This window comes from Pundamilia nyererei, unplaced genomic scaffold, assembly GCF_000239375.1.
Source record: "Pundamilia nyererei isolate P.nyererei 1_Seehausen unplaced genomic scaffold, PunNye1.0 scaffold00025, whole genome shotgun sequence".
NCBI lineage: Eukaryota > Metazoa > Chordata > Actinopteri > Cichliformes > Cichlidae > Pundamilia > Pundamilia nyererei.
The window spans coordinates 2,253,926-2,261,042 of record NW_005187426.1 but is presented as its reverse complement, the minus strand read 5'-3'; the positions used below and the strand labels follow the sequence as shown (position 1 = coordinate 2,261,042).

General features: G+C 38.7%; 1 pseudogene; it reads left to right on the top strand.

Moving 5' to 3' along the window:
* The first annotated feature begins 118 nt into the window (after window positions 1-118).
* LOC102196977 (xaa-Pro dipeptidase-like) lies at window positions 119-5,589 on the top strand (annotated as a pseudogene).
* Window positions 5,590-7,117: the final 1,528 nt, after the last annotated feature.

Below are 7,117 nucleotides of genomic sequence, written 5' to 3'. Positions count from 1 at the left end.
GCAAGTGAAGGCAGAGGCAAGGATTAAATTGTAGATACTTAAAGATGAAGAATGATGCACAGAGTTCAGGGAGGAGCTGAGACAGGCTCTGGGTGGTAGGAAAGTGTCAACAGATGACATGGAAAGTATAGCTGAAGTGATGAGGGAAACATCCAAGAAGGTCTTTGGTGTATCATCTGGACAGAGGAAAGAGGGCAAGGAACTTGGTGGTGGAATGCAAAAGTACAGTAAAGCATTCATTGAAAGAGATTAGCAAAGAAAAAGTGGGATAGTCAGGGAGATGATGAAAGTAGACAGGAGCACTGGGAAGCTAAGCATACCAAAGGGGGAATGGAAAAGGAAGAGGCTATTAGTGAGTTGTATTTGAGCTGGACACTAAGTAAGGAGAAAAAGACTTGTATTGATTGGTTAGACAAAGAGATTTTGCTGGATGGTGCAGCCAGTCAGGGTGGTTAAGGACTGAGATGGAAATGTACTAATGAGTGAAAAGATGGAAGGAACACTTTAATAGCTGATTAATGAAGGAAACAGAGAGTAGGATGGATAAGAGAACGCTGGTGAATCAGAAAGTGGACAGGGATTAGTAAGGCAGAAGTGAGGGCAACAATGAAGAGGATCAAGAGTGGAAAGACGGTTTGTCCTGTGGACATACTGTGCAGTGGAACAATGGTGATGAGAGGAGCTGTAGTAACTATGGATGAAGTGATGAGCCATACCATGAAGATATGAGGTATCAAGAGAATATCACAATGTCATTGTGCCTTTGTAAATACAGAGAAAGCACATGATCGGGTACCAGGAGAGGGACTGTAGTCTTGTATTAGGAAGTCAGGAGTGGCAGAAAAGTATGTGAGGGTGGTGCAGGACATATGAGCACAGTGGTGAGGTGTGGAGTATTGCGACTGAGGTATTTCCTGTGCTTGACAATGTGGTGGTTAAAAAGTGAATGACTTCAACAAATTCCTAAAAAGCATGGAGTCAGGAAAAGGACAGCAAAAGTTTTTTCTTCTTTGCAGTCTCTTCCAACTCTACTGCTACACTAAAGGAGAAATGTGTCACAATTCGTATATGTGTGCTCTTCTTCCAGGAGAGGACAAGTGAACTTGAAACAAGGGAGCTCATATGACTCCTGTTTTAAAGTCACTACACTGGCTACCAATCAGATTTAGGTTCCATTTTAAAATTCTAGTTTTAACCTTTAGAGTACTACAGGGACAGGCCCCTCCCTGTATTGATGATTTGATTCGTACACATACCTCTTTTTATAACCTGAGGTCATCGAATCAAAACCTTTTAATGGTCCCCCACACTCGTTTTAGAATTCGAAAGGACCGATCTTTCCAAGCTGTTGCACTCAGACTGTGGAATGCACTATTTCTACGGTGTCTGGAGTCGGTGGAGACCTTCAAAAAGCAGCTAAAACCATTTTTATTTCAAAAAGCTTTTAATTAGACCAGGGTTTTTATGATGTATTTATAACTGTATTGTGTTTTCTTACCTTTCTTGTAAAGCACTTTGTGACACATGTCTGTGAAAGGTGCTATATAAATCAACTTTATTTACTTATTTACTTATGTGTATCTGTGCATCATGAGGATTTATTAATTGATCCATTACCTGATTTATTTCTAAGGACTTCATACAAACAAAGAAAGTACAGATGTACCTGCACTTAGATCAGTCAAATGCTTGCAATGACTGAGTTTTAATTAATTATATCTGCTTTATGTCTGCACCAAATGTGGCACTCTAAGACAGACAAAAGTTAGCCTTCAGTTTTTAGATGATGCCATGTTTGTTGAGATGCTTGAGCACAACTGGTGCAAAGTTTCGATTTCACTTTTGGACCATCTTTGTCAACAAAATACAGCCACACAAACGACTCCTCAAATATAAAATCTATTAATCTCGAGAAGATGTTTAGTAAATATAAACGTGAAATAAATTGGACCATTTTAGGTTAAGTTAGTTAAAAAGGTATTTTCAGTCTGATCCTCCTGGTGCAAAAATTAATGAACAAAGATCATTGATGTAGTGTTTTTGTCTTTGGGAGTCTAATGTCGGTGATTGTAGCATATTGATCAAACATTCGAGCAGCTAACCCTGAGACCATAGCCCTAGGCATTAGAGCACCACATACTTTGTTCCTTTGTTCTTTTAGAGCACAAAATGCTGAGTTTATGACATAGTTGAGCAGGCTCCATGCATCTCTTCTGTATCCCTGGTGACTTGTTGGCAAAACAAACTGTGCTCATTAAAAAAGATACATTAACATCCCCCCTTTAGCTGTGACCTAGCAGCATCATTATGGGTGAAAAATTGGGAGATGTTGTTAATCATGTTCTGGCCTTTTGTGTTAAAGGCCATGTATTGTGAACATTGTAAGGATTAGTTGCCCGTAGATGAAAGCATTTTTCCTGGTTAAACTAGGAGCTTAAAACAAGAGACTGGAATCTGTTTGATGCTTTAATGTATTCTCTTCTTTGAAGATTAATAGTTATTTATGTTTTATTACTAGTTGTCTTTTTAATGTATGCATTGTTTATTCCCACCAGTGTCATTAATCCGTCTGTCATCTATTATGGTCATCCTGGGGCTCCTAATGACAGGACGATTACAAATGGAGATATGTGGTGAGTACCTTTTTGGGGGGTGGGGGCTTTTTTCTCCTACATGAGGAATTTTTCCACTCAACAATATTTAGTGAAGGCCATCAAGTGACATGGTTACGGTTCTTGTGACCTTTAGTGACTTCTGAAATCTATACACGTTTTTGCACTCAAGCATGTAAGATATGCAGTCTGTTTGACATGGGTGGAGAGTGCTATTGCTGTCCTCAGACATCACCTGCTCCTTCCTAGCTAACGGCAGGTTCAGAGGACCATCTATGAGGCCATCCTGAAATCTTCACATGCTGTAATGGCCGCGATCAGACCAGGCTATATTATTTTCTATTCAATTATGGAAATGGTCATGTAGAAAAACTTAAGGGTTACATGATAATATATTATAGAAATATGCTTTTCTTTTTAAGTACAAATCATAACTGTGATGTCTTTTTAAAATCTTTCAGTAGTTAGAAAAATATACAGTTGGAGTCTTGAAAATAATGTCGTTGTGAATTACACTGACAATTCAGTAAATTTTAAATAACATGCATAGTTACATTTTTAACACTTTTTCTGTTTATTGACAAAAATGTGTATTTCGAAGGTGTGAAGTGAACCGACATGCACGGCTTGGCTGACAGGGTTCACCTGGAAGAACTTGTAAAGATTGGCATCCTACATGGCAGCGTGAAGGACATGATGAAGGTCCACCTGGGCTCTGTAATCATGCCCCATGGCCTTGGACATTTGCTGGGTATTGATGTGGAGGATGTAGGAGGTTACCCTGAGGTTAGAACACAACTCATAAATTCTTAAGGTGGCCTACAATATAACAACTAGTCAGCAGTTATTTCCAGGACAGTCTTAGACTGGAGACAGTAGAGGATCAAAACGTTTCTGTTCCTGGAATATTGATGTGTCATCAATGATAAAGAGACCAATGGTGCAGACGTGAGAGAGGAGCAAAAAGAGGCAAAGCTGTGAAGAACAAGTTCAGGATGAGGGCAGCAGTGAGGGGAAGATAAAATGTTGTTTGAACTGTGAACATAAATAGTTTCATGCTGCAGTGGAGGGATTTGTACTGATATGCAGTAAATAAAGAAGACAGTTAACAGTATTTCCAGTAGAACTGCTAAATCTTCACAAGCTAAAATCAACAGTAAGAGAAACACACTTTTGGAGGGGGGGTCAGCTGAATGCAATCAGCATGTGGATCAACTCTCACTAGTTAGTTAGCTACAGTCAACTGACCAAATACTTCAAACCTGATCATCCCTGGGGAAAAAAGCTTTCTACAATTTAATAATTTAATAGATGGGGTTTAAAGTTGTTACACAGGTATCTACATAGAGGTATATACTAGATACCTATACTATATACTTTATCAACAGAAATAATGAAGCACACAATTTGATGAAAAATCATTTCTGTTGATGATCCAGCAACAGAATTCCATTTTCCAGCAGTAAATGGATCAACAATAAGCAGAATAAAACATGCAAAGATCAGGAAAAGAAACCACAGGAAAGTTTTAAGCCTAACATTAAAAGTAGAGATAGTGTCTGTCTCCTGAATCTAAATGGGAAGTTGGTTTCACAGAAGAGGGGCCTGAAAACTGAAGGCTCTGCCTCCCATTCTACTTTTAAATACTCTAGGAACAATAGGCCTGCAGTGCGAGACCGAAGAACACTAATAGGGTGACATGGTACTACAAGGTCATTAAGATAAGATGGGGCCTAATTATTTAAGACCATGTATGTGAGGAGCAGGATTTTGAATTCAATTCTGGATGTAACAGGGAGCCAATGAAGGGAAGCCAATACAGGATAAATCTGCTCTCTCTTTCTAGTCCCTGTCAGTACTCTTGCTGCAGCATTTTGGATTAGCTGAAGGCTTTTCAGGGAGTTTTTAGGAATTCCTGATAATTACAGTCGTCCAGCCTAGAAGTAATAAATGCATGAACTAGTTTTTCATCATCACTCAGAGACAGGATATTTCTAATTTAAGAGATGTTGCGCAAATGGAAGAAAGCAGTCTTACATGTTTGTTTAATATGTGCATTGAAGGACATGTCTTGATCAAAAATGACTCCAAGGTTCCTCACAGGGTTACTGGAGGCCAAGGTAATGCCATCCAGAGTAAGAATCTGGTTAGATACCATATTTCTAAGATTTTCAGGGCCGAGTAAAATACCAATAATTTACAATAATTTCCTTCTCTCACCCCAACTAGTTGCAGCATGGCCCCGCCCCTCCCTGAGCCTGATTCTACCTGTTAAAAAGGAGTTTTTCCTTTCCATTGTCACCAAAGTGCTTGCTCATAGGAGGTCATATGATTGTTTTGGTTTTCTCTGTATCTATTATTGTAGGCTCTACTGTATAATAGAAAGCACCTTGAAGCGTCTGTTGTTGTGATTGGCGTTATATAAATAAAATTTAATTGAATTGGAAAAAAAAGAAACCGAGTGTGGAAATACCTTAAATCTGCGTTATTTCTGACAACCGCCAGATCAATCCTTGAATGACAGGTCATTCTTAAATGGTTTGACAAACAAACAAAAACCTTCTTCTGAAAATGAGCAAAACCACCCAGAGAAAAGCTTTGAATTCTTTCAGGAATCCTGGGGAACTACTGCTAAAGACCAATATAAAAACTACAAGAAAGTCTGGTTTCTTTACTGTACTGTAGCTTAAAAAAAGCCTCAATTTAGTCAGTGTACATTCACCACTACTGTTATTTACTGTTTAGGGCACTGAGTGAATTAACGAGCCTGGATCGAGGAATCTTCTGATGGGCCACCTGGTGCAAGAATGGATGGTTCTCATGGTGGAGGCTGGCACATACTTAATCAGCCACCTGCTGGACCAGGCTGGCTAACCCTGCCCAGAGCTCCTTCATCAACAATCAAGTGCTGGCTCACTTCTTTGGTTTTGGAGGGGTTAGTATGCTTCTTTTTGTTTATGTTGGACCAATATGGTAACAGAACATAGGGTCAACTAATACAGAAATGAATTCAGCACAAAGTATGCACTTGATACTTGTACTACAGTATGTCAGGATTGGTATTCTTTCATGATTTGCTAAAGGCCACATGTGCAACTTTGAAGAAAAAAGCTATAAAGACAGGATAATGTCACTTTAAGCATGAATACATCAGCGAGTTTAAAATTTAAAGCCCAACTATCTCTAAAAATATGTCTATCAGGCCTGACTTTCCATGTCTTTTTACTTCGTCTTGTCTTTAAACACACACTTGCATATAATCACTTGCTTTGGGTGTGGACAAGTCAGACACTGTTGCATGTAGTGAATGAATTGAATAACTAACATTTTAACATACTTTTGATCAATTCAAAGTCATAACAGAACCTAGATTCTTATAGATTTTATAAACAACTTTATAAGCTGGAAATGATTATGGAGAATCACAAATTAGCTTTAACTAATGATGTAAAACTAACTTATTTTTGTGTCAGAACCATGTTGGGAAATTTCAATTTCATATTGTGTTTTCATTGTCAATCTTGTGTGACTTTTTTGTGCAGTAACTGGACTTGGTGATGTGAAGTGAAATGCCATGAGCCATGACATCACTATAAATAACATTAGGGCCTTCAGTTATTCTATTATTTGTAACTCATGTTGGTGAGAAGAATTAATATTAAACTAGGGCTCAGACCTTGCATAGTTGAGCTAGAAGTCAATCAACATTTTTTTTTTACTTCATTCACCTATTAATTATATAAGTAAATAATGTAACCATTGTCAAGTTAGAATCAAAAATGCTCTGCTCAAATTAAGCATCAATATTAACTAATAGGCGACCGTGACTCAGGGGGTTGGGAAGCGTATCTGTAACCGGATGGTCGCCGGTTCGATCCCCGGGCTCTCTGTCCTGGTCGTTGTGTCCTTGGGCAAGACACTTTACCCTACCGCCTACTGGTGTGGGCCAGAGGGGCCGATGGTGCGATATGGCAGCCTCGCTTCTGTCAGTCTGCCCCAGGGCAGCTGTGGCTACACCTGTAGCTGCCTCCACCAGTGTGTGAATGTGAGAGTGAATGAATAGTGGCTTTGTAAAGCGCTTTGGGTGCCTTGAAAAGCGCTATATAAATCCAATCCATCATCATTATTATTATTATTATTATTATTAATAATAAATACAAATTCACTTTAAACTGCGGTGTGTTTTGGCCCAGTAGTCGATGACTGCAAAACACTTCATTTTTCTACTTTTTCCACTGTAAGTCATGAAGCATGTGAAACCTGTACTAAATGATTATGAAACGTGAATGAAGCAGTGGAGAATGGGGAAAAAAAACTATGTCTCTACATGGCTTTGCTATGGTGTCAACAGCCACAAAAGTGTTGGTGTGCTTGACCATGTGATGATAAAAGATTAAGTGTTGAATGAAAATTTTTAAAAGAAGCAGGAAGACTGATAGTTATCAATTTTCTCCAATTTGCTAAATTTGTTTAATCGTTTTTTAGTACCTCTGTTGTATCCATGG